Source organism: Stegodyphus dumicola, chromosome 12 (genome assembly GCF_044657685.1).
Source record: "Stegodyphus dumicola isolate Sdum_Otavi_A_Nest chromosome 12, ASM4465768v1".
NCBI classification, from domain to species: Eukaryota; Metazoa; Arthropoda; class Arachnida; order Araneae; family Eresidae; genus Stegodyphus; species Stegodyphus dumicola.
Genome location: NC_140779.1, coordinates 13,889,090 through 13,914,240, shown reverse-complemented (window position 1 = coordinate 13,914,240; position 25,151 = coordinate 13,889,090). Strand labels below are relative to the sequence as shown.

At 35.4% G+C, this 25,151-nt stretch overlaps 1 protein-coding gene and 1 long non-coding RNA gene across 4 annotated transcripts in view; one reads left to right on the top strand and one right to left on the bottom strand.

The window, feature by feature from the left end:
- LOC118190326 (uncharacterized) overlaps positions 1–11,126 on the bottom strand; it is a 51,642-nt gene extending 40,516 nt beyond the window's left edge. Inside the window, exon 1 of one of the 2 annotated variants that reach the window (XR_004758416.2) lies at positions 10,419–11,126. This is a non-coding gene — a long non-coding RNA (uncharacterized LOC118190326). Of the gene's footprint in view, positions 1–6,967; positions 7,025–10,418 lie in introns of those variants that run through there. The other variant, XR_004758417.2, reaches the window with a different exon arrangement.
- The window catches only part of LOC118187859 (semaphorin-5B-like), a 317,610-nt gene that overhangs the window by 173,310 nt on the left and 119,149 nt on the right, over positions 1–25,151 (top strand). The gene's annotated exons all lie outside the window — the stretch shown is intronic.

Sequence of the window (25,151 nt, the reverse complement as noted above, 5' to 3'; positions counted from 1 at the left end):
AACATTCTATAACTGTACGTGTAGAAAAGGCGGGAAAAACAACTTGACTACGGGGTTGTGGATTTAATTCCACGTACTTTCAAATAAGAGAACGTCGCCATTAAAAATGAAAAGAACATACAGTTAGAATTTTAAGTGTATTATGAAATTATTATTAGAATTATATTATTACAAATTACTTGAATATGGAATTTTATTATTACATATATATATATAAAACTTTCTGATTTTTCATTTACATTTAAAGCTAAACGTGAAATGGCCAGATGCAGTAAACTTGAACTTGAACAGCTCCTGAAACTTTAAAACTTGAACAGCTCCTGAAATTCTGAAACTGGATCTAAAGATCTCAATTTGGTCTAAAGGATAAGCTGGTTTTTCGGATACAAAATCCTTTGGGTCATATTATGGGCTGTATTATCATCATCAAAGCATGATGAGCCCGCAATTATGATGACAATTATGGTACTGTGTCTCAGATTATTCCTTTTCTAAACTTCGGGTTAATGGATTTGACCACAATGTCCCATGCATCTGGAATTTCGCAACATATTTGATAAAAGAAATATTATGAATTATTATTTTTTTAATCAGCGGGTGGGGGGAGAAGATGGGATAATTTATCCGCTATCTGATACGAATACTAAATTCAGGTAATTTGAAGATTTGGAGTTATTTATCATACAAATATGAAAGACCACCCTAATCGCTGAAATTAGATGATATTATCAGGGGGAAATCGGCGGATGTGATAATTCAGCAATTGGAGCGTTCGTCGGTTAATTCGAAAGCTTCCAGGGTTGCCAAATCAAAGCCAAATTCCAGAAATCTGGTTCTCCCCCCCCCCGTTCTGTTTGGTTGGTGTCAAAGGCTCATTTAGTGCTTTGACTTTTTCCTGGTTAGCAAGAAAATAAGTACTAAAATTATTTACCTGGAAATTGGGTTTAATTTTTTTAGATTTATCATAAAAACTAACACTGGTGCAATGACTTGCGGAAACAATATTTACCTTCAGAATAAAGCACTTGCTTCTGTAACTAAAAATATTTATTTTTTATTACTATGCTGAAATAAAAATTTCAGAACTCATTTCATTACTAATTTAAATGTTAGGTTCGACTAGTGATAGCGTCCAAGCGGTAAAATCGCTGAACGCTAGTCTTTCGATCAGGGTTTGATTCCAGGCGAACATGTAATATCGATCCCCCCCCCCCGAGCTTAAATTCCGTCGTGCTGGGAAAAAAAAATAGCTAAAATCAGAGATATTAATTAAAAACTTTTAAAACGTTAATTTTCACCCTCATTTTTCCGAGTGGCAACAGTCTCACACGCTGGAGATAAAATTCTGCTTTGTTTCGAGAAGTGTTGCCACTGCTCGATTTCAAATTGTAGAGTTTGTAAATGAAAAATTTATAACTTTTACAATGAAATAAAAATACCATTGCCAAGCATTAAATAAATTATTCCCGATTCCAAAAATTCGTGGTAAACCATTTCGACTGTTCCCATCTTCGTACGGCTTCAATCAGCCGAGATATTAATTAAAAACTTTGAAAACACTATTTTTCCCACTCATTTTTCCGAGTGGCAACGGTCTCGCGCGTTGGAGATAAAAATGTTTTATTTCGAAAAGTGTTGCTACTGCTCGTTTTTCAAATCGTAGCGTTTGTTAATGAAAAGTTTATATATATATATACAGATTTTGTGCTACTTACAAAGAGGAATCCCTGTTTGTGTGTTTGTTTGTTCGCGTTATTGATTTCGGATCAATTTTTTGCCACATTTAATCGATTAAAATTGAATATAGGAAAAATACTGGACAAAACTTGAGCTTTTACGACCATTTGATTAGAAAGACGAAAATCATTAAAAAGCATTCTTCAAAGACATCCTGGCTGAAACATGTGGCCTTTGTAGGCTTTACACTAGCTAACCAATCAACTTATATGGGCGCTGCTGCATTAAAAGACATAGCTAAAATTTTCTGCCACGACGGGGAAAGTATGTTTACCTTGCAGGTAAATAAATGATTGCTTATCCTTGCATTTTGATGTCGCAAATACTCTCTATGATAACACAGATTATTTTTTAAATTAAAGCTGGAGTGGATGGGTAATGCGATGATTTTTCTCATTAATGAGACTCAGTGAGCACCACCCCCCTTCAAAAAAGATGGGGTAGTTGAAATATACATTAGCTGTTTCTCAATAGGAGATCAACGATTAAGAATTCTCTGTTTAACCGCTTGTCTTACCACGGTGTGAAAAAACTATCGCATCAAGAACTGGATCCAATTATAGGTATCGTTGCATTTCACTTTTTTATTTAGTTATTTTTATTTTTTCTCCTTTCCATGGGAGGGGTAATATGTTCTTCTCTTTCGTAACCACGTAATGTACAGGAAAACATCATCGGAACCCGATTCTTTATAGAAAGAATCACGCAAAGCTGTGGTAGCTACACCATTATTAACCATTTGCCTGCTAGCAGTTTGAATTACAGACAAGGTCAATAAATAGTATTCGCATTTTAGACTTTTTCTTTTATTTGGGGGGGGGGAAGGTGCTGTCTTTTTCCGTGAAGGTCATCATCGCGTTTATGATTATTCACTTTCTACCGGCATTTCCATATTCATTAACTAATTAACGCCAGATTAAAACGTTATAATACATAACACATTCGTATCATTGTGCTGTAGAAAATCTGAAATATGTATTTCCCAAATTCCGATGGATTTCTGTATTTTTTAAAGAAATTTGAGTCTCGTGCAAGCCAAATGGTATTTGTAAAGTGAAACTGTACCCCAAACCTGTGTGTTTCAGTGTGTATAATCCCACTGTTTCTTTTTTCTTTTTTTTTCTTTTTTTTTTTTTTTTTTTCATTATCCGTAGCCTGTTTCACCAGCGGTGAAATTATACGAGCATGAATGTTTTTCCATGTATAATGAATTATATGCGAGCCAATTTCCGACATAGTACGTTAAAGGAGAGATACACGCGTAATTTAGCATGATAATTTATTCATATTATCAGTAGCCAACTCTTTAAAAAATTCTTGCTACTTTTTGGTACACAAGTCTATCATTGATAGTTTAGCGGCCGAGCGGTAAAGTCGCTGGACCCTGGTAGTCCAGCCGGGCGCTTTCGTGGTTTTTCCCTATGTGTAACATGTATACGAGCCAGTTTCCCTTTAAAAGTCCTCCACGAAGGCATTCCCCCTTTAGCGCTCTCGAGGTTTTGCCATTATCAAATAAACCAAACCATACCATTGGTAGTTTCTTTAGTGTAAAATAATCAATCGCATCGGTTCGGTTAAAGTAAGTTTTTGTAATATTCAAAACATACGTGGGCTATCTCCAAAGTTTTTACTGGTTCATGCCTTCGCGGAGGAATTTCTAAAGGAAACTGGCTGGTGTTCATGTTACACATGAAGGAAATCACGAAAGCCAATCAATTACGTAGTCAGCCCGTTCGCTTAGGATGGAACTCTAAAAATTCAGCAGTCTCGGCCACTGGATGGAGCTGTTACTTCCTGCTTTTAAATCTCAACTGCAATGTCCATCTGCAGCACAAACGGAATTCACTTTTACATAGAAGTTCTCAAAGGTACTGTAGGCTCATAAGCAGCCGAGCGGAAGTACCTGAACACTGGTAGCTCGATCCGATTCAAATCTCGGCGGACGAACTAGCTGCATGAGCTCTTTTTGAGTTTGCCCCGTCTTTAACATGCGTACGATCCAGTTTCCTTCGGAAAGTCCTCCATGAAGGCACCCTTCTCTTTAGGCATGTAGCCCTCGTGTGCTTTGCTGTAATTAAGCAAACCAAACTTCCAAAGCACTTCTTATGTAGGCAGACGGTTTTTTGCTGCGTTGCCCCAATTTAGATTGCTTGCCAACGTTTCTTGTTTATTTAATCTACTATTATATAGTAGACGCCGCTTGATGTGATCGTGGTTAATGTAATCATTCGGATATCGTTATCGAAACTGCTGAAGTCCGTCACGTTTGTATAGGAAAACATGGAAACTGGAATCAACAACTCGGTTGTTATTATTTTTAACTGAAGTAAAATCGCCAAGTAAGAGAAACAAAAAAAAAAAAAAAAAAAAAAATCACTACTGAAAGATTTCAGATTTTAAATTACGTCCAAAGGGACTTTTTTTAACGTTTTGTGTGTTACCTTTATTTGTTAAATATCATGTTCTTTGCACTTAAACCATAAAATTCAGTTCAATAGCAATGTCGCAAAATAATTTTAAAATGAGCCTATCTTTAGAATTTCCGATACACAGTTCCGCGCGCTGGAGATAAAAAGGTCCCCCCTTCCGGCAGAGTGTTGCCAATGCTCGCTTTGAAATCCTTGAGTTTATTAATCAAAAATTAGTTAAAGTTTTACAAAATAGGAAATCGATAATAAAACAAATTCCAAATTTGAAATTTGGTCTTCCACATGCCCATATTCGTAGGAGGATGACGTCATTGAAAATTCGATGGCTCTAGGTACCGTTGTTTTATCACAATGCGAGAAATATACCTACATTTATGCAGATTCTTCATTATTTAATTTCTTCAAATACGAGGGCCATCCAGGAAGTAGATTACGTTTCCGTCTGTGTCCGCTAGGGGCGGGGCTAGCGCGGCCATCTTGGGGTCAGAGCGTTGCGCAGCTCAGTCTGCATCTAGCCGTGCTAGTGAGAGGTTCGTGCTGTGCTCCGTTCAGATACTGTGACGGTTTGAAATGTCTGCGTTAATTGAAAATCCTGCGAGGTGCGCTCAGTAATAAGGTTTCTGACTGCAAAAAACTGTAAACCGATAGAAATCTATCGGCAGCTTCGTGAAGTGTATGGGGACAACATTATCACTGAAGGTGGAGTGCGTCAGTGGGTCATAAGATTTCAAAATGGCCGAACCAATGTTCACGACGAAGATCGAAGTGGGAGACCCAGCATAGTGACCGCCGAACTTCTCGAAAAAGTCGATGCTAAAGTCCGTGAAAATCGAAATTTCACAATAACGGAACTTTCTTTGAGTTTTCCACAAATTTCACGAAGTTTGTTGCACGAAATCATCAGCGAAAAGCTTGGTTACCACAAGTTTTGTGCAAGATGGATTCCAAAAATCTTGACAGAGGACCACAAAAATCAGCGAATGGCTGCAGCGTTGAACTTTTTGGACGCTTACCATAAGGATGGTGACTCTTTACTCGATCGCATCGTTACTGGTGACGAAACATGGGTGAAACATGTGAACTGTGAAACGAAATTGCAATCAATGCAGTGGGGGCACACAAGTTCTCCCCAAAAACCCAAGAAATGCATGCAAACAATGTCGGCAAGGAAGATGATGGCGACTGTTTTTTGGGACAGAAAAGGTGTAATTTTGGTGGACTTCCTGGAAAGAGGCACTACAATAAACTCTCAAAGGTATTGCCATACTCTCCAAAAACTCAGAAGAGCAATTCAAAACAAGCGCAGAGGAATGTTGAGCTCTAAGATCTTGTTGATTCACGACAACGCCCGGCCCCACACGGCAAATGTCACTCGTAAAGTTCTTGAATCTTTTAAGTGGGAGTTGTTTCCTCATCCGCCGTACAGTCCCGACCTGGCACCGAGCGACTTCCACCTATTCCCAGCAATGAAGAAGTGGCTGGCTATGCAGCGTTTTGATGACGACGCACAGCTGCAAGAAGAGGTAACGAAGTGGTTGAAGGCGCAGGCGGCCGAATTTTTCGACGAAGGAATTTCCAAGCTCGTACATCGCTACGATAAATGCCTTAATTTGTATGGTGACTATGTAGAAAAGTAGTATTTGAGTGTGGCTTTCATCTGTATATAATAAAATTTGTTTCCTATACTTTGTTTATTTTTTTATTCCAAAACGTAATCTACTTTCTGGATAGCCCTCGTATAATGCAGGACTCTAACATTGGGTGGCAACAGTTTGAAAAGTGAAACGGACATTTAGAGTGATTCAACGCAAAATCGCAAAACGAAAACAATAGTCCTTCAGGGAAAAGTCCCTTTGGACTAATAAACTAAACAAATTATAAAAACTGCTAATTCGGGAAATGTCGCCAAGTAAGGGATTAAGTCGCCAAAGAGCTTGTTTTCCATTTGATTCAGCCATTTAAAATTAGGCAAAAAAAAGCAAGCTTAGTTTGTGGCAGAATTTGAATAACTCCTGATTATGAGGATGATCAAGGTTCCTCTTTTTCAAAAGCAAAGAAATTCTCACAGAATTCTTTTCCCCCTGTTCCAGGAAGAGGGAGGGTGGAGGGAATCCCTGAGAACATCTGCAGCAAGCTAAGTTGCTTTTCTGCCTACTTTTAAATTTTATATTTGCATGTTCTTTTCCAGGGAAGGAGGATTGCCCGCCGAGTGTTTAGATTAGAGGCCGCGGCGGTCAAATAATTTCTAGAAATGTTATGAACAGTTTACAAATGAACTCTAGTGTTGCAGACATTATTCATAGTTCATAGACAAATTTTTACATTTTTCTCTAATTAAATTCTGTGAAAGTATTTATTAGCCCAAAGTGCATTAGCGCAGAAGGGCTATTAATGTCGTTTTGTTACTTCGCGTTGATTTACTATAAATGTCGGTTCACTTTTCAATTTGTTGCCACCAAATATTAGAGCCCTGCATTATATTTAAAGAAATTAAGTAATGAAAAACTTGCATAAATGTGATAAAACGACGGTAACTAGGTACCGTTGTTTTCTCACAGTGCGAGAAACATACATACATTCATGCAGATTCTTAATTATTTAATTTCTTTAAATATAATACAAGGCGATAATATTTGCTGGCAACGGTTTAAAAAGATGATTCGCCGTTTATAGTGAAACGTCACAAAATGCCGTTTTGAAACTAACAGCCCTTCTCTGCTTACCGCCCGTTTGGGCTAATAAAAGAACACATATATTAATCAATATAAGAATATAATAATGTAACAGGAATTAATACTAACTTATTTATGCAACTAGTTCGCACTGTTCTTTACCAGCATGACATTTGGGAAACTTCGATAATTTGGAAGTCACTATATTTATGTTTGAACAGTGGAACTCAGTTTACTAGCAAAACATTCTAAAACCTGGCTACTACGTAATATTTTGAAGGCAATTTCGGCGCAGCTGTTTCAACCATAAGTGGCTGATGATTTAGAGAATTTTCTTCCTACTGTACCGTCGTAAGGTATGCCACCACCCTGTGTAACCTTGTGGGATGTCAACCTGTTCTAGATAATACGAGTGAACTCGCCTTCTCTTTTCTTCTGTCTTCCCAGACTGCTTTTGTTTAATGGACAGATATGGACTTGATAGAAATACATATTGCATAGTACTCGCAAATTACGTTTATAATTATAATTGAATACTGTGTGACTTTGGTAAAATCTATATATAAAAAGAATATCTGTGTGTTCGCGATTAATTCAATCACTACTATAGCTATCGTCACCAAACTTTCTACAATTCTTTTCTGTGTTCTGAGAAACTGGGAATGGTCGACGTCCACTTTTTTCTTCTCCTAATCTTTTGACGTCACCACAAAAAAAAAAAAAAAAAAAAAAAAATATTAAAATTAGATATATTAATTAAAAATTCTAAAAACGCTAATTTTCACCCTAATTTTTCCGAGTGGCAACAGTCTTGCACGCTGGAGATAAAAATCTGCTTTGTTTCGAGAAGTGTTGCCACTGCTTACTTTTTTCCAAAAAAAATAGTTAAAATTAGAGATATTAATTAAAAACTCTGAAAACGCTAATTTTCGCTCTCATTTTTCCGAGTGGCATCAGTCTTGCACGCTGGAGATAAAAATCTGCTTTATTTCGAGAAGTGTTGCCATTGCTCACTTTCAAATTGTAGAGTTTGTAAATCAAAAATTTATAACTTTTGCAATGAAATAAAAATAGCATTGCCAAATATTGAATACATTATTCCCGATTCCAAAAATTCGTGGGAAGCCATTTCTACCATTCCATCTTGGTACGACTTTATTCCACCGAGGTATTAATTAAAAACTCTGAAAACAATAATTTTTGCACTCATTTTTCCGAGTGGCAACAGTCTCGCGCGTTGGAGATAAAAATGCTGTATTTCAAAAAGCGTTGCTACTGCTCGCTTTCTAACCGTAGAGTTTGTTAATCAAGAATTTGTGAGTTTTGCAAAATCTATCTATATTTAGATATATATAAAGAAGAATGCCTGTTTGTTTTTTCGCATTATTGTTTTCTGATCAGTTATGATCAATTTTTTGCCACATTTTAATCGACAAAAATTAAATATAGATGAAATATTGGATGGAACTTGAGCTTTTACGACCATTTGATTAGGAAGACGAAAATCATTAAAAACTGCGTACCATTGTTGCTGATATAATGAGAGAGAAATTAGCTTATTTTTCTATCGACATTTTTATGTGGGTTTCATATCACAACAGAGTGTATGATTTTGAATCTCATTTTTTTGCATCGTTATTAGAGAAGGATTGTAGCGGGATCGTTCTCTCTGGCTTTAGATACATTACTTTCAATCTAACTTAACTGGCATCGGGTACTTCCGCTAGTTAGTGATAAAGTGCAGAAGTATTCATGTATTCCTACGTGATTCATGAGATTAGCAGGTAACTCTCAGTTACTTTGCGATAATCTAAATAATGCAGTACTATTTTTGAACGTGAAAGATAGCTATTTAACTTCTTTTGCCAGTTTCTTTGTTCAGTGTCACACTGTTAGCGCGATTTCTCTGCATTTCAACTACTAGGCATCGAAAGGGTCTGTTGGCTTTAATCTCCGTTTAAAATTTTTAGAAGAATTTTATTTTAGCGATATATTTCACTTGAGTGAAACTTTTCACTATTAAAAGAAATTGAGAAGCTTATATAAAATTTTATTTCAGTATTCAGTTGAAATCCAAACGTTTTACTGGAAATTATTCGATGAAAGATTTGAACGTAATGTCTAAAGATTTTAATCATGAATTCTAAAAGAAAAAAATAAGTTTTGTAGTCATTTGAAAAAAAAAAAAAAAAAAAAAAAATTGTGAATTAGTTCTTTTTGTTTCTTTTGGTTTAATATGGATTATGTCTAGTTCTTTTTTAGTTTCTTTTTATTGGTATGAATATTCGTGTCGGGGAGGTTTCTGTAGACAAGGGATGCTAAAATACAATGGTTTCTAAATTATTTTTTATATAAAAAAATTTTTTTTTAATTTTTTTTTTTTTTTAAAGTTTAATTTAAAACTTGACTTTACTTGCTTGTTTTTCAAAAGAATTCTTTAAATTTTTTCTTTTTAGAACTTTAATTCTTAAATGCTAATTTATAAGGGTACCACTTTATTGGTATTTCTTTTTGGACATTCTTCGCTTTTTACTTTTGGTTTTGACTTTTACCCTTGCCTACATGAATGACGAAACACGAATTGAATGATTGGAGAATTAGGTTTGGAGGCAACTTCCCCTTGATAAGTCTGTCCTGCCTGCTCAACAGTCATTCACTTATGCATTTTTAAAAAAATTGTTTGAATTAATTTTAATTTGCTAAATTATTGAATTTATTTTCATGGATTGTTTTTGCACTTGATTTGCTTATACTTCTGAATTTAAATGATATTGTAGATTAGTTCAAGAATTAAATCTTTTATATGTTTGCACATTTTTTTAAATATATTTTTTTTAAAAATTATTTTTGCTTTAATTTTGGCATTAATTTTGCTTTTTTACTTTTACGTGTTTGTTAAAATTTAAATTTCCTTTCTTGCAGCAATGGCGCAAAGAATTATTTAATTAAATTTCTATTTTTTTAATTAAATTCTATTTATTCTTATGTAACAATTCAGTTAAGTAAGTCTTATAGTAAATACTACAAAAAAAAAAAAAAAAAAGGAACACTGATGTAATATTCTTTAGCCACCTGAAAACATTAAAAAAAAATTTCGAAATTTTAAATTTCGAATTTATTAAAAAATAAATATTTAAAATCCCGTAGAGCAAAAAAATATTTCTGAAATTTTTGAATTTATAAATTTTAACATACAAAAATTCTGAAATTATATTAACTTTAAAAAAATTCCAAAGTTGTGTGTTACGTATTTCTTCTACAGAAATTCCTATAACTAGATCGAAAATTTCGCAAAATTTGAAAAAATCGCAGTATTTTTAAGAAAACTATTAACCACCGAAGTCGCATCCACCACAGCGCTATTTCAAATAACGATGCATCAGTGCATAAACGCGAATTAGCAAAGAATAAATTGCTACTTCCCAGGTTGCATGTTTGCAAGAGGGGCGAATTTCACTTTTCTCAAGGTCACTAGCGGTCGTCTTTTGTTGAAGGGTTGTGAGGTAAAAGAGAAGTATTTCATTATACAATGCAAACGTATTCTCTCTGAACCACGGAATGTATTATAGAAGGTACTTACTTCCTGCTTCAATATCTGGAGTCGTTTATATCTTGCAATCTTGTTTTTCAAACATAAACACTGTTAAAAGAAATAGTAGAAGCGGCTTTCATTTCCTTAAATATTTGTCAGAAACATTTACTTCCATTTTCAGAGTTCCTCAAAATAAGATACAGAATTTTACAACAGTAGTTTCAGCACTGGGAGTGAAAAGGTGTTTTAAATTTTATTATTACACACACACACACATATATATGTCATAATAAGAGCAAAGGAAAAGGACGGAGCAGTGTAGATGCGTGATTAGATCCATATTGAAGAAGAATTTTGATTGCGTAGTATTTAAAGAACTTGGCAGTCGAAGCAGTTTTAATTCCATTTTTATTTCCAATTTATTTTTGTGACCACAATCACTTGGCACTCTAGTCGTGCCTTTCCACAGCAGATTTAGATATTTGATATTGTTGGGATAGAAAGCAAGCCAGCGAAATTACATCTTAGCAGAGTACAGAGCAAAAGCTCAAGTGCGTAGTTATGAAAGATGGAAGTACGTGAAGAGAAAAGTTTTGGTTTACAAGGTCAGTTTCAGTTCTTAATTATTACGTCATCAGAGTTGCGCGGGCCATAGAGTGATCTAGAAATGACGCAATGCAGAGAAGTTATTACGATTTTAGAATAAAGAGGAAGAATTAATGTTTTTAGTTATTCTGATTCATATAATTTTATCTTACATATATATATATATATGTAATAATAAAATTCCATAGTAAGAATACACTTAAAATTCTAACTGTATGTTCTTTTCTTTTTTAATGGCGACGTTCTCTTATTTGAAAGTACGTGAATTAAATGCACAGCCCCGTAGTCAAGTTGTTTTTCTCGCCTTTTCTACACGTACAGTTATAGAATGTTCTGGAAATATTTAAAGCGAACTGGATTGGCTGACGTCATTTCTTCGAAGCTCCGCCTTTCCAGAGGCTATAAAAGGACTCGCAAAAGAATATCGGAACTTTTTCTTAAATGTCACGATGCAGTAAACTTCATACAAAAAGTTATTAGTAATTCTTTTTTATCTACTCCGGAAATATGATTTTTTAACTGCTATTTCTTCTAGCCAATAATAAATGGATCCTGTTTTATAAACTTATCGTCTGATAATTTAAGCTACGACTACATTTATGATTCTTCAGCATTCTATTTATTCCGGATAAAAGCTGGTACATCATATATATATATACAAATTTTAAAAAATCTGAAATGTTTCAGGTTTTAAATTACTTTGAAAGGGTCGTTTTATCTCACATTTTCTATATTACCTTTACTTATTAAATATCATGTTCTTCGCAGTTAAACCATAAAATTCAGTTCAAGAGCAATGTAGCAAAATAATTTTAAAATCAGCATATTTATAGAATTTCCGATACACAGTCTCGCGCGCTGGAGATATTTTTTTTTTTTTTTTTCTGTACAACAACGTCACCACTACTCGCTTTAAAATCCTTGAGTTTGTTAATCAAAAATTCGTTAAAGTTGTACAAAATATGATATAGATAATGAAACAAATTTCAAATTTGGGGTTCCAGATGCTCATATTTGCAGGAGGAGTACGTTGTTCAAAATTGTATGGCTCTAGGTACCATAATGTATTTAGAGCATAGTGTTTATTTTATTAGTGTTTAACAGTGTTTAGAGCATAGTGTTTATTTTATCACAGTGCAAAAAACATACACACATTTATGCAGGTTCTTCATTATTTAATTTCTTTAAATATAATACAGGGCGATAATATTTGCTGGCAACAATTTGAAATGTGAACCAGCGCTTGTAGTGAATCAACGCAAAATGCCAAAACGAAATTAATTGTCCTTCTGGGCAAATTGCTGCTTTGGACTAAAAAAAAGTGTTTTGTATGAAAAACTTTCAGTATTATTATGTGCAAAATTCAGTGAAGTACAGGTAAATAATAGTTTTTTCAGTTCTGTATAAAGATGCAATATTGTATTTACATCAAATTTGTTGTGCTGCGTTAGAGCGCCGCTATTGTTGTTATGTTGTGACCTTATCTCATTTGTCTGATAGCAAACTCAGAACAAGCCCATCATTGTGGCAAGGATTGCAAGATTGCGTCAACCATTGTCAAAAGGCCCACCAGCGGCCGAGCGGTAAAGTCGCTGAACACTGGTAGTTCGGTCCGAGGTTCGAATCCCGCAAGCGGGCAGGCTGCATGGGTGTTTTCGTGGTTTTCTCCATGTGTAACGTGTATACGAGCCAGTTTCCCTTAGAAAGTCCTCCACGAAGGCATCCCTCCTCTTAGGCAGATAGCCCTAGTGTGCTTTGCCGTAATTAAATACACACACACACAGACATTATCAAAAGTCTTGAGCACCATAGGTGACAGTCAAGACTGAGTCATAGGTGAGTTTCGCCTCCAATTATGATGGAGAAAAACCCGGGTGGGCAATGGGTCCGAGGGTCTCCCACCCGTCTTCCCCTACCCACAACCTCTCGAGAGAACTTTTGGCTCGCCGCATATTTAGAATGCCCCCATGCCACACAGACACTATACATTTACAAACATCCATGCCTTCTCCGGGTATGACAGTCAGAATCACTAACCACTATTGGGCGGCGGCTAGATCACCCTGAACTACTAAGTGTCCAGTTACCTTCCTGCGTAAAGATAGAGGATTCACTAGACTCAACAAGCGTATGGAATTAATTATGGTGGTCTTCATATGTTTTCTGAGAATCTAAAATTCTCTGAGGAAAATGCTCACTGTGCTACTCACAATGTTCCGGAGTTTGGTCCAGATGAGAACATGAAAAGTGAAATGAAATATTCATTCACGTCGTTTTTCTCTCCAAATGACTTGTTGTATAGTGTTAGCAGTTCCTACTTTAACTTCCTTATTTAATAAAAAGGAATTAATTTTAAAGCATATATTATTTATAACAGCTTTTCAGTTTCAGCTTGAGATGTGTGATTTTTCCCTATATAAACGCGAGTGAATTCCACTTTGAAAACTTTCGTAGAAGGACTTCCCGTTTCAAACAGCAAATGATCCTTGCTACATTTTTAAATAATGATTACGGATTGGGATATTTTTTAAATTTTAATAACTTCATAAACAATATATTAATTTGCATTTTTAAAAATTCTGTTTTGTACGATAAAAGAGTGTTTATTTTTCTCAGTGTCCCTTAAACACATCATTTTTAGATTAAAGGGGCAATATGCCCAGAAGGGCTATTAATTTCGCTTTGGCATTTAGCGTCAGTTCACTATAAATGTCGGTTCACTTTTCAAACTGTTGCCACAAAATGTTAGAGCCCTGCATTATAGTTGAAGAAATTAAATAATGAAGAATCTGCATGATTTTTTTTTTTTAATGTTTCTCGCGTTGTGAAAAAACAACGATAACTAGAGACATCGAGTTTTGAATAACGTAGTCCTCCATTCGACTATGGGCATCTGGAAGACCGAATATGGAATTTGTGTTATTAGCTATTTCATGTTTTGTCAAACATTTAAGAATTTTTTATTAACAACCTCAAGGATTTCAAAGCGAATAGTGGCAACGTTGTACAGAAAAAAAAAACATTTTTATCTCCAGTGTATCGGAAATTCTATAGATATGCTGATTTTAAAATTATTTTGCTATATTGCTCTTGAACTGAATTTTATGGTTTAAGTGCAAAGAACATGATATTTAATAAGTAAAGGTAACACATAAAACGTAAAAAAAAAAAAAAAAAAAAAAAAAAAGCCTCTTAAGCCTTTCTCTCTTAAGGACGTAATATAAAATCTGAAAGCTAGCTTTCAGATTTTTTAGATTCATTTTTCTCGTAATCCTTTCATTTACGTATCACCGAGTATATAAAATTTCAGAACTCTCATAATTTACTCCAAAGAAGTGGCAGCAGCAAATGTGCTCAGGCTATTTGAAAGCTTGCTCTAATACGTTATAAGTGAAGCCGTATATAATGCAAATCCAATTTGAGAAGGTAATCTGATAAGTGTTCTCGATCTTCTTGGATCCTAGACATGTTAGTTAATCAGATTCTTGCTAAATATATGTAGACCGCGCGGGGGGAGGAGGGAATAAATGAGCATGACTATTATGTACTTTGCCACCTCGAACCCAGTAAAATTAGATTATGTTACCCACTGTGAGGAGTGGTATCTTTTTGATAACGCCAAGCAAGCTCATTCTCGGCCTGCCTGTGGGACGACTTCGGCTTTCTGCATCCGGTGTCTTCCTTCTGATCAATAATTCTTTGAACTGCAAGGTCACAACATTGCACGTGGGTTACTTCTGGTATTCAGGACATGTTTTGCATATTGATGTCTTTTATACGCAGCTATCACTTTCCTTTAATTCTCTTCGTGATAGCTACGCTCGGATTTTATTGTGTGACAGAGTCGAATTTTTACGTAACTACGTCCTTTTTAGTTTTTCTGTTTCAGTGTAGAATTTCTTACTTTAATAATTCCGAACTAATTCGTAAACAGGATTTGTACAATACCATCAAGTTCTTTGTTTAAGAAAAATGTTGTAATAAATCATATTTACATTTGTATAGCAGACTCTCAATTTATCGGTGCGATCTACGGTCTCCTAGGACCTCAGATTTTAGAGAGCCCTGGAGTGGTCTTGTACAGTCTATCTATCATAAGAAAAGCTCTCGCCGGTTAGTCTGCAGCTGTCTGTTAACGTAGAAACAAGACTTGACCCATTTTACGTAGGGGTGTCTTGAATGATAAACTCTTTTCCCCTCATCCCTGATCCATTCCCATCATCTATCTCCTTGAATGATAAACTCTTTTCCATCATCATCATCATCATCATCTTCCATCATCATCACAGTCACAAAATAACAATGAAGCAACCCTTGGTTCGCCCCTATTTGAAATATATTGACCCTGTTGCTATAAATGAAGGTAACAGACAAAATGTAAAAAAAATTTTTTTTTGGACGTAATTTAAAATCAAACCTTTCAGTTTTTTTTTTTTTTTTTTTTTTCAAATGAATATGTTAAAGAAGTATGTGCGAAGTGACAAAATCCGAAGATAAAAAAGTTAGTTAAAACATAAGCTTGACAGCTTTTAAAATTGTGATTACATAGAATTCTGATATCAGGGACCGACTATTCAACTTTCCAAAGGAATTAGGAAGAGATTATTTAACTTTACCACTGAAAAATATCAAGGAATGATCTTTTAACTTTAACAGGAGACTCGAAGAATCTGGCTATGAATAGTTAACTTTATGAAGACCACGAAGCAGTTTTCAACTTTACTTTCTGGACGACGTAACGTGTGATCCCTACGTAGTATGTTTTACTATAATTGCATAGAGAAATTCGATTCGCGAGAAAGGGGGGGAGGGAAGTTCAAAAATAAGGTATGTTACAACGAGGCCAAATAAAGAAGCGATACTGTATTCTTAAAAACCCCTTAACTCCCTTTTCTTAACTTAACATAACTGCAATTATTAAAAAATCCCTTAACTTCCTTTTTAATTAGTTCATCCCTTCGAACATTCTATTATTGTGCAGATTTATCGTGTTACTAGCAAATCCTTTCTCCCATTCGTCATTAAAAATATTTGAAAATAACTGGCATCTTTGTCTAATACATTATTAGAACAGATATATTAGTAGTTCTGGCACTTCAGATCTCAGGAGGGTAGAAGCAGATCGGACGCAGAAGACAACGTAGAACAGTAGAAAAACGAGGGGACATGAATCTCACGAGCATGCAGAAGTATTCTGGAGGCAATGATACTATCCTACCCCCACGAAGATCCACTGTTGTATTGTATACCTGCTGTATTTCCATGTTGCTCAACCCGTATCATATCATAAGTGTGGTCTTTAATATTCAGATTTAGTAACTTAAGTGATTATGGCAAGACCCAACTCGTACGAGTTTCTCTGATCGTAATAATTTAACGTCTATAGATTCGTGGTGATATAAGGGTCGTTCAAAGGAAAGTGGCACTACAGTCGATTTGAGAAATGGTTTAATATAGTATTAATGTAAATTAGTATACAAACGTAACGCAAAATTAGTATACGTAACGCATAGGCTAGACAAAGTCACTCTGTAGGTTGAAACAGGTATCCCAGCGGTCAACGAGACGATGGATACCCTTGGTGCTTTTGGTGACTGGATCACCATGTTTCATCAGCGGCAATGATCCTTGAAAGGAATCGTTCCCCATTTGATACCCTTGGTGCTTTTGGTGACTGGATCACCATGTTTCATCAGCGGCAATGATCCTTGAAAGGAATCGTTTCCCATTTGACACCCTTGGTGCTTTTGGTGACTGGATCACCATGTTTCATCAGCGGCAATGATCCTTGAAAGGAATCGGTTCCCCATTTCATGGTACCGTATAAAGTGTTGCTTGGAAACAGACATGCTATGAATCTTCTGCTCCTCTGTCAATTGTTTTGGCATGCATATATATATATATATATCGCATGCACTCCCAGCACTCTGCGCCCTCTGTAGGGGCATGCGCAGTCACTTTTCTCTTCAAATGGCGGAGTTGATACAGCAATGCCAAGAGGCGAAATACATCAAAAGGAACCCAGATTATGAACAAATGTAACTTGTCAGAAGAGATGTAGACAAATCATTTATATGTCAGGAAGATCGTTAATTTACCAGCAACCCCACTGAGGCTGGCTAACTGATCCTCTATCAACAATGCACTACCATCAGCTCGTACATTCCTCCGTTGACATATGAGATCCCATGACGTGATTTTCCTTCACCCTGTCAGTCTGAAACAGACGAAAATGCGATTTAATAGGAGCAGGGTGTTCTTGCAGTTGTCAAATGTATAGTGAGATGTGTTCTGATCGCATGCATGGCACATAGCTCTGTATCATGTATTCATCATGTGCACTCGAAGTGGGTGTCAGCTGCTAAATCGTAACATGGTGGGAACATATTGTGGTGTAGCAGCCGGAACCGCTACACAAAATCTCGGTTGTGATACAGGGTTGAAATGCTCTAACACTAACAGGACTTTTGATAGAATAAAAACATTAACAGTTGCGGTTCATGACGATGTGGGACTTGAATACATTCAGTACCGTAATTTCAGAAATTTGTTAAACGGGAAAATGCGCTGTCGCTATTAACATTATACACGAGGAGTTATAGTTTTAGCGGGCCAATATGCCCATAGCTCCACTTTCCTTTCTCGCTGCTCAAAACCTTCCGAATTCACGGTGTCGTTACCTGCGCTGAACTCCGGCCGGGAAGGGGGGTTCCTTCACTCGTACATAACAAAAGTGTCCACAATCTGACCCTGATGAAAAAGCCTTCTTTTTCTCTTTATTTCTTGGAGTGACCTTGGAGGCTGCACCCGAAATAATTAACAAAGCTACCTCATTGTAACAGGATATTTCTCCTGTGGTGTGAAAGAGGTACCATTGCATTCGGAAATCTGTCATCCTGGGCAAACTATATGTCCATAACATACAGACAAAGAACATAGCTAAAGACACGTCTATGTGACCTTATCACAATAGCCTTCCTGTTGATGTTTATTGAAGTTCCAGCATTTACGTCCAATTTATCTGAGCCACTGTTGGATGCTTTTTGCGTAAAACAGTTTTTATCAGTCGATGTTGGTCGTGTTCGTCTATAGTTCTTTTAGAACTACATTGTTGTTGTAAGTTCGAAGCCACGCCGGAGTTCTCGTAGTTACGATACAGCCTTGAAATGTTTTGCGTGAAAATTTCCCTTGACTTTTTGAATTTGTCTTCTTTGCTCTGACAAGCTCCAATTATTAAATCGTGCAGAAAATTCTTTAAATCTTAATTAACTTGCCAGTTGGACAATGGAAACGGTTCTAGAAGACATGTCTGCCTCATTACGTTCGAACTGCTATACCCATACAGACTGGCAGCCTCAGTTTTGGAGGTTTTTGGTTATGCGTTTCGCGTAGGTTGTATGTTTGTATATATGAGGTTAGAATTTTAGTTTTTAACATTATTTTTAAATTAATTAATGCAAAGATTGATTGACTCAAAGGAATTTATTAGTTCTGACAAATTCCTATTTTATGATAATTAATTATTTTATCCTATTAATATCTTTAACTCTGCTGCTGATGCTGATGATGATGTCGTGTCTATGACAAAGTGCAATTATATAGCTTCGAAACTGTCAAAGACAGCTTTTGCAACCTCGGCAGCTCTATCAGTATAAAGTAGGTCCACTGTTTCAATGCCGATGTTAAACAGTCTGGCCTGGATTGTTGGGCAGCTGAAGATGTGATGGCGAGACAGTGGGATGTCATCTGGGCAATGAGGACAAATGTTGGTGTAACTAACTCTGCTCACCATCATATATGTTAGGTTCCTCTTAGATTGTAACACTACTGCAAAGTGGTGTTGTAGCAATTTAAGTCATATTTCCTTATCCGCGTAAATGGAGAAACATTGTTAAATAACGACTTCCCAGTTCCCTAGTAAAACTGAGTAATCTGTTCCTGATTTTAGAATTCTGCGTAATCATAGTTCTAAAGAGTGTCGAGCTTTTGTTTCAACTAATGGTGCACGTCTAAAAAATAGTTGAACCATACATTACCATCCACGTGTAAAATGGTCATTTTTCAAACAACGGAATTATCTCAGATGTTTCCATATTTCCTTCGAAATGAAAAAGCATTAATAATGAAGAGTCTCAGTTTAAGGTGAAGATAAAAAGAACGCCCATTTTCTCACTCACTAGAGCCACATTCAGCCGCACCCTTCCAGAGTAATCTAATGTAATAGATGGCTGAACACTTTTTTTAACGCGAGGTAACCCCTCATTAGACATCAAATAATAACGACTCGTTTCTTTGTCTCTGTTAGCTGAAATTCAAAGAAGAAGCGCCGTTTTAGAAGTATGTTGCGAATGAGTTAATTTCTCGTAGAGATTGATGTATATTATACCTACTGGACATTTTAAATCGTTTTAGAGGTGAACGGGCTGAGATGAGTGAAGGCCCAATAAGCTTAATTTTTGAGGTACGCATATGTAATAATAAAATATATTCAATTGGATGTAAATTACAATAATGTTTCTTGTATCTTTAAAACTTCCCGTATAATATATATGATGATGATGATGTCGTGTCTATGACAAAGTGCAATTATATAGCTTCGAAGCTGTCAAAGACAGCTTTTGCAGTCTCGGCAGCTGTATCAGTATAAAGTAGGTCCACTGGGTCTTCGATGCCGATGTTAAACAGTCTGGCCTGAATTGTTGGGCAGCTGAAGATGTGATGGCGAGACAGTGGGATGTCATCTGGACAATGAGGACAAATGTTGGTGTAACTACGCTGTCCGTCTGCAGAAATCCTCATCCCTTTTGAGTGATTTGTCTTAAGTCTGGTTATGATAGTCGATATGGCTCTGTCACAGTTCAATTCCGGAATGGAGTTTCCCTTAACTTGACCGATTAGTCTTTGGCTGGCAACTGCATTGGCATCAACGAGGGTTAGGCAGTTGGATGGCTGAGGAGAATCACGGGATGCCTTCGCAAGCTCATCGGCCTTCTCATTACCAAAAATATGTACATGAGCCGGTATCCATTGTAAGATGCAGGATCTTTGGGCAGCAATGATTTTGTTTCTGAGCTCAATGATCTGATGACTGAGTTGACATTTGCCCTTCTGGAATGCATATATGTGTGTGTGTGATGTACCAGCTTTTTTCCGGAATAAATAGATTTATGAAGAATCATAAATGTAATCGTAGCTTAAATTATCAGACGATAAGTTTATAAAACAGGATCCATTTATTATTGGTCAGGAGAAATAGCAGTTACAAAATCATATTTCCGGAGTAGATAAAAAAGAATTACTAATAACTTTTTGTATGAAGTTTACTGCATCGTGACATTTAAGAAAAAGCCCCCGATATTCTTTTGCGAGTCCTTTTATAGCCTCTGGAAAGGCGGAGCTTCCAAGAAATGATGTCAACCTCGTCAGCCAATCCAGTTCGCTTTAAATATTTCTATAACATTCTATAACTGTACGTGTAGAAAAGGCGGGAAAACAACTTGACTACGGGGCTGTGGATTTAATTCCACGTACTTTCAAATAAGAGAACGTCGCCATTAAAAATGAAAAGAACATACAGTTAGAATTTTAAGTGTATTCTTGACTATGGAATTTTATTATTACATATATATATATATGATATTTTGACTTGAAGAAAGAAGGTTGCAACGGATTGGTTAGGCTTTATTGCGTAGTCAGAAAGACGGATGCATAAACCAAAAACTTACAGAAATCGCCGTTTTGAAACATAATTTTATTTCTCGATAATGCATATCACATCACTTTTTTGCAGACAAGATAATTCTAGAATATAGTTAGCAACAATAATTTTTATGTATACAGGATAAGGAACAATTGTGCGTAGCGGCGCAGAGGTTTTGCACGGCAGGAGAAGTTAAGAAGAAGTGACGTAATTGCTGCCGAAGCGGTATTTATACTAGGCAGGTGCATATGTATAGCTAAGCTGCGATTGGTTAATTTTAGGTTTTAGTTCTCTTCGCAAGCAGCGTTATGTAATTTGGAAAGATCTCGAATTTGGGAGAAAAGCTGAACTTAGGGGTAGAACCCAAAATTTAGAATAGTCCATTTTGAGGTTGCCAATTATTTTTTAACATAGGCATTGTATTTTATTATATCTTGCATAATGTAAGAGACGTAGCAATGTTAATGACATAGAACGTAGAATTCGTAATGAACAGCAAACTTGGCAGTCGAGGCGGATTAAATATTCATATTTCTTTCAATTTACATCTGCAGCTTACAATTTACTTGTGACTCTAACCGTGCCTATTTGAGAACATTTACATTTTTGATACGGCTGCAATAGGAAGGGAGCAGAGAAACAGCGTCTCAGCGGTAAAAAGAGGAGATGCAAAAGTGCGCGGTTATCCAATATGGAAGCTTACCAGGAGAACTTTTTCATTAAAAATTGTAAGACCGCAAACCTAAACGCCAAATACAGTTTTAAAAAAAAGTTAAATTAAAGTTTCTACGCAAAAACAAGCAATTCGGCCAATGGGCGAGAAGCAAAGTTTTCGGTGCACACATTTGAATTCGGTCCCGTTGGGGGAAAAGACAATGACGTTGGTGCACCAACGGACTTAATTCACTGTTCTACTAAAGAGTTTAAAATGTAAACAAATTGCAGATAATTTACCCTCAGTAGCACTTAAACAACTTTTAAACTATTGCATGTAGATTAACTAAAGGAATAAAACCTTTTATGGGAATATAAGAACAACCAACCACACCTTAGGAAGATAAAGTTAATGAAGCTACAAAGACACTTCTGATAATCCCTTATACATTTATTTTATTAAAATAATTTGAAAGATATTGAGACTTTTAGTGGTTATCTCTTACTGCTTCAAGCACTTAATAATCAGTCGAAAAAACATTAAATTTCGCAAGTAGGTCTAATTTCTGTATTTTCGTAAGCTTAGACACTTATATCTGATTGTTATTCGCTGTGTGTTTACAATTAATGATTATAAATTTCTATGCTGGCTGGTCATCTTTCATTCTACCGTCACTGCCAAAGAAAAGCCTATCCTCGGAGGAATTAACAGTTCCATTGTTTTTTTAACCTATTTTTTTTGCCTCTCCCACATAACCTTTTGTTTAAATTTTTCATCTCCCTTCCCAGCATGTTTCTGTTATGTAATCCTTGTTTAAAACACTCTTCTACAAATGGGAAGAAATGGATTGATTTCTGCCTACTTCTAGGGAATAGTTACCAGAAACCATTTTGTGTTATTTCTTAACTACGAAGTAGAGTTCTTTGATGTCGTAATGAAAATATCTGCTACCAATGATATTGCATGTTTTATTGTTGAATTGTATCTCTTTGTATTATGAGCTATTTACTTGCATTTGTAAGCCTCGTGGAACACGAATTTTGTATTTATTTCCTTAATTAAAAATAAAGAAAGGAAGCAAATAATAATAATAATAATAATTAAAAAATCTGAAAGATTTCGGATTTTAAATTACGTCCAAAGGGGCGTTTTTTTAACGTTTTGTGTGTTACCTTTATTGGTTAAATATCGTGTTCTGGGGTACTCAAAACATAAAATTCGGTTCAATAGCAATATTGCAAAATAATTTTAAAATGAACATATCTTTAAGAGTTTCCGATACAGAGTCTTGCGCGCTGGCGATAAAAATAGTTTTTTTCCCCTTACAGTGTTGCCATTGCTCGCTTTGAAATCGTTGAATTTGTTAGCCAAAAATTCGGTCTTGTTTTACAAAATATGAAATAGATAATAAAACAAATTCCAAATTTGGGCTTCCAGATGCCGATATTCGTTTTCAAACGTTATTCAAAATTTGATGTCTTATAGCTATTTTTTTACAGTGCAGAAACATACATACGTTCATACGGGTTCTTGATTGTTCAATTTCTTTAAATATAAAGCAGGGCTCTAATATTTGGTGGCAGCAATTTGAAAAGTGAAACGCCGTCTATAGTGAACCAACGCAAAATGGCAAAATTTAATAGCCTTTCTGTTCAAATTGCTCATTTGGGCTACAAATGGTAGTTACATCCGTTTAAGATGTAATGATATTTTAATTGCAATAAAATCAGTGAATTTATTTGATAGCTGCGTATGTTTTTGTTTATATATTTGTTTTAACCGAAATATAACGAGCATTCACTGAACATTAGTGAATTTATTTGATAGCTACATTTGTTTTTGTTTATACGTTTGTTTTAACCGAAATATAACGAACATTCGAAATGTAAGCAAAAATCATTGTTAATTGTCAGATTTTAATGTTTATTGAAGATAAATAGTAAGTATCTTTACTACAATCTTCTTAAAAACGAAACTGAATTTTTTGTTGCAAAGCATTCCTAATCAAAACGCACAGGAACAAGAGGTAAATGCAAAACAGTTATCGAATAAAAGTTTTAGCGAACTATTTTTTACATTAGAATCTTCATTCGCTTTAGATGTGCAAAAAAAGCAGTTTCTCTTTTGAATCAGCGCATACTACTGATGCAGTGCGTAACATCTAATAATAATTAACGGAAGAAAGTCTTTTTATGGAATTAACGGAAGAAAGTCTTTTTCAGGTTTTACCCATGCTCATGTATCCTAAATAAGGTCGTCAGCGAATGACAGAATTAATAAAAGAGATGTATAAGTAAAAATTTAAGAAAGCTTTCTAATAGCTCTTTTCTTAAGGAAATTTTATAATTCGAGGAGCAATTCAGCCGAGTAGGGTTGGGCAAAATATATGTGATACCCACTCCCAGTTCGATCCTTTGACCCGCTTTTCTACTGGGAATTGAAATATCAAATCAAACCGGTTACTCTCTCCTCCCTTCGCTCAGTCTTCTCGTCTGCTGCCGGGTTTGGGTGGCCCTCTCATGTACACACTCACAAATGCAAATATCGGACTTCACTTCCTGCACTAAGATAAAGGTAGCCTAATTTTATGCCAGAGATTTTATTTCAAAATGTCCTGTCAAACACAAGAAGTAACTCTTCAGTAAATATTAAAAAAAAAAAAAAAAAAAAAATCTGATGTGTACACCACATGACTTCCTTTTACGGAATATTAAATTATACTCATTTTTTTCTCGCATTTCGTTTAAACTTATTAGATTGAATTAAACCTACTTCGCCGATGGCGCATAAACCACAATAGAATAAATGCATTCTTTAAAATTCACTTTATTTGTTTACCATAGCGACACTCTGGTGCTAAGTTCACTTAACAGTATTATATTTCGTTCATATTATAACTCAGAATGCACAAACTTTATTTCCTTTAAAGTATTATCTAATCGTTGCCACATGTTCTATTCAAATACTATAATAAAGCTAGAACGATGTATAAAAGAAATTAAGCAAACAAAACAAAAAAGCAATAGTTTTTCACAGACGATTGAGTATTTCTCATTCAATTAATTCATTTGTCACTTCGCGACAAGGTATTAAAAATTACGAAGTAAATCTTAAACACTTATTTTCTCGAAAAAATTCCACAAAGGATTAAGCATGATTTAATTCGCAATAATAAATGAAGGCGTTATCTTTATTGTTGCGAGTTTTAAAATTGTTGCTAATTCTAAAAATATTGCATACAGATTTATTAAAGGCATAAAAACCGTAACTGGAAGATAAGAACAACATAATTCAATCATTTTTAAAGCAAAAAATGTACAATTTACAAGCATATAAGAGTAAAAAAACTGAGATCACTGAGCCGGGTAACAGAGGGATATATATATATAAATATATTTATATACGTTTGGCGCGGCCGATTGCAATCAAAATACGAGTTACACATCTAACATGTTATAGTAGTCCTATATACAAAATTTCAACGCTCTGAGGCTACTCGTTTTTGAGTTATGCGAGATACGTACGTACGTACGTACATACGTTCGTACAGACGCCACGAAAAATTCTCTTCAGAATTTATTTTAAAGCAGTTTTATAATTTATTTGGAGGAAAAGAGTGTTTTATTCTGTCCTTACGTACAGATATTAGGGAAATACATCGTTAAATTGCATTCGATTGCGGTCAAAATGGATATTTTCGTTGAAATATGCTGCCTGAAACTTTTCCCGTTTACAATACTTCCTTTTTTCTGCGTACAAAGAAGTAAAAAAAGTCTGAAAGCTTTCACATTTTATATTACGTTCAGGGGGGCGGGCGTTT